This window comes from Mus caroli, chromosome 5 (genome assembly GCF_900094665.2).
Source record: "Mus caroli chromosome 5, CAROLI_EIJ_v1.1, whole genome shotgun sequence".
Classification (NCBI taxonomy): Eukaryota; Metazoa; Chordata; class Mammalia; order Rodentia; family Muridae; genus Mus; species Mus caroli.
This window is the reverse complement of record NC_034574.1, coordinates 64519584-64523084: the sequence shown is the minus strand read 5'-3', so window position 1 is coordinate 64523084 and position 3501 is coordinate 64519584. Positions and strand designations below refer to the sequence as shown.

Below are 3501 nucleotides of genomic sequence, written 5' to 3'. Positions count from 1 at the left end.
GTAATTAAAAAAAAAAGTAAGAGAAAGCCCGTGGGCTTGTCAGAGAGTGCTGTGGTTTGGAAGAGAAGAAACACCAACAGAAGAAATGATACACTGGAGTGTGAGGATGCCTAGCTTCAAACTTTTCGTTTATACAGGGACATTTGACACAATGAAACACTCCTAAGGCCAGTCTCCTTGGCACTTCCCGTGGCGGTAAATGAGGTCATTTGATTGGTCAGATTGGAAGGTTGGAAGGTGTCATCTTCAAGTCTGTCACGCCCCTTCCTTTCCTCTAGGGCGGGAGCTATACAGGAAGTGCCTCCTTCACTGTGGGGATATTGACAGGTACTGGATTCGCCTCGGTGCCATCTTCTTTTTGCTTTTGCCTGTGGCTTGCTGGTAAGTACAGAGTTTCAGGGTTCAGGTTTTTATCAGTAGTTCGTAGAGATCATCTCTCATTGTTAATTACTGGCTGTACAACTAGTTCTGAGGGCTTTCTTAGTTAACTGCTTGTCGCGCCCCCACGCCACCCCTAGGGAAAAGGGACCATTTCTGCTGGATTTCCCCTCACAGCCCAGTATCTTAGGATGTAGAGTGAATGTGGAAGGAATATTCTGTTTCAAAATGAATCGTGACATGATGTCCACTTTATTTTTGTTTGTGGAGACAGCCTGCTTGTTTGGGTCATTGGTAGCCCAGGTTAGCTTCGACCTCAAAGCATAGCTTCTGAGCCCAGTGGTCCTGGCCAGCTCAGCCACAGTCACAAGCAGGAGGAAGTGAGTAAGGTTCCCGACTAAGGATTGTTTTCGTCACTGAGTGATTTGTCCACTGAAATGTGGCAGTTTTTACAGAAGCTTACATTAGTTTGGGCACCTTAGTCTATAAAAATAGACTGGTGATCTTTGTAGTGAAAGACCCACAAAGTGAGGACTCCCCCACGTTCTGACTCAGGAGAGGCGACACCCCAAAATCACCCACAAGAAACGGTCTTGCTGCAACTGCAAGAGGATTTTTATTCAAGAGCATTCTCGGGCCCACGGTCATACACCACGCAGGGGTAGAGGACCATGGCGCCCCGAGTAGCTGAGTAAGGGGGTATTTAAAGGAAGAAACCACAACTCAAGGAGGTGGGGAGGGCTTTGTTGGAAAATACCAAAAATATCAGTTAAGAGTCACAAGGAAGTGCAAAGTCACAAGTGTCAGGTTATCTCTCAAGACAGTTTCTAAGAGCCCCTAATGATAGCACATTTGTATTGCAGGTTCCAGTAATGGTCAGGGTGGGTCAGGGTGACTTTCTTTGAACACTTTTTGAACCCAGGAAGCGGGTGGGTGGAGGAAGGAATGTTGTTATCTGTTTTATGACCAGCACCTGGAGCACTAAGCCACAAAGACCACACTCCCAAGCCTGGGCCTAAAAGCCTCGAATTTTGTTTTTACTTTGCTATATTTCTTCAGTAGCAGGGCAGCAAATGCAGTCTACTCAGGAGTGGGAGACTCCTAAACTTTTTTCCACTGATGGGCCTGGGCTGGAAATCTGTAGACATTAATTTTTTTTTTAAATAACTTTGTATGAGACAAAGATGGGATGAAGATGATAGATTATTTTTTTCTATGGAAGCAGTTTATAATTCAAATTTTTTTCTTTTGCTTTTTCTACATCAGGAGAAGTATCTTCCTGAACTGTTTCGTGTCAGTCCTAAGTAGGTGACATAAAAAGTAGACTCTGCTTTACTTTTCAATCATTTTATTATTCAGTCAAGACAGAGAATTACACAAAGACAAGTCTTGGACATAGAGGACTTGTATATAGGTTTTTAAGTTGCTCTAAGCTCTTAATCTTCAGTTGGCTTTGTATTTGATAATTCTGCTCACTCTTGACAGTAATTCTGAGTGTTGAAATCCAATTTTACTCCACCACAGGAGCTATATAAAGATACCAAATTAGGAAGCTGGAATTATGAAGTCAATTTTATAAGGAATGAGGACCATTCATGCTACTACTCAAATTTTCCATAAGATTTTGGTATACTAAAAATAGTTTAAACTTTGTGCTTCAGTATTAGTTTACAGCAATGGAAGAACATAAACAGTATGGATGTGAGCCAGTGGAAAACTTCTTCAGGAAGAGAATAAAGTTTTACTAGAGATGAGCTAGAAATGAGATTTAACGTAGATGCCTTTAAGAGGGAAACAGATTCAGGAGAGATCCAGAGGAATGCAGCAGAGTGTTAGGAAGTGGTGCTGCTCAGTCGATTCTTGGTTGAAACAGAAGTCTCATCCCAAATCAGCATGTGTTGGAGGTATTTATGTTAAAGAAATTTCAGAGAACCATCTACGGGAATGAAAACAAAATGCTTTCATATATTTCATGACCATTTTACTACAGAAGTAAATATGGTAAAGGCTGGAAAACTTGAAAGACATCCATGAGATTATGATTATATATATATATATATATATATATATATATATATATATATATATAAAAGAGAGGGTGCAGGGGAGTAATAAAATATTAGAAATGAAAGCAGAATTGGGATATTGAAGGTGAATAAAGGATACAGAGGTGGGGAAGGAGCAGGAGGAGCATAGAGTGGGACACATGAACCAAAACTAAGTTTGTATAAAAATGCCATAAGGAATTCTGATGCTTTGTAAGCTAATAGAACACTAAAAGTATAAAAGGAAAATCTTAGCAGATCTGTGAGTATATTAACTATTCATGATTTGTCAAGGTATATAGCTACTATGGATTTTGCATGTAAATGTATTTTGTGTTTTAAATAAATGTTTTCATAATAGTTAACATAAGATAAGCTATATATATTTTTTCACTTAAAACATTTTAAATTTTGCTCTCATACTTCATATCTCAACCTCATTTTCCTCTCCCTCCACTCTTCCCAGCCATCCCACCACCCTTCCCTTCTCCCCAAGATTCAATACTTTATGCAGGTCAGATAAATGAAGAAAGAAAAGAAAAAGAGAAAGAGCAGGTCTCTGAGGGATACCAATCTAACATGGCTTAGTGCGTTACAATAAGACTAGGCACAAACCCTCATACCAAGGCAACCAAGTAGGAGGAAAGGGTCCCAAGAGCAGGCTAAAGAGTCAGAGATACCCCTTATTCCCAGTGTTAGGAGTCCCAAAAGAACGCCAAGCTACACAAACATAATGTATATGCAGAGGACTTGGTACAGATCTATGCAGGCTGCATGGTTGTCACTTCAGTTTCTGTGAGCCCCTATGAACCCTGCTTAATTAGCTCTGTGGGGTTGTGTTTTCCTGGTGTCTGTAAACCCTCTGGCTCCTACAATCCTTCCTTCCCCTCTTCTAAGGGGTTCCTCTGGCTCCACCTAGTGTTTGGTTGTGCATCTGCTCACATCAGTTGTTGGATGCAGCCTCTAATGACAATTGGGCTAGGCATGAGCTATGAGTATAATAAAATACCATTAGGAATTCATTCTTTCTCTCTCTCTCTCTCTCTCTCTCTCTCTCTCTCTCTCTCTCTCTCTCTCT

At 40.7% G+C, this 3501-nt stretch overlaps 1 protein-coding gene across 1 annotated transcript in view; it reads left to right on the top strand.

The window, feature by feature from the left end:
• The first annotated feature begins 310 nt into the window (after positions 1-310).
• The window catches only part of LOC110295372 (cytochrome c oxidase subunit 7B2, mitochondrial), a 101986-nt gene continuing 98795 nt past the window's right edge, over positions 311-3501 (top strand). Inside the window, exon 1 of the mRNA XM_021163886.1 lies at positions 311-381. The gene's annotated coding sequence lies outside the window, so the exon portion shown is untranslated. The remainder of the gene's footprint in view (positions 382-3501) is intronic.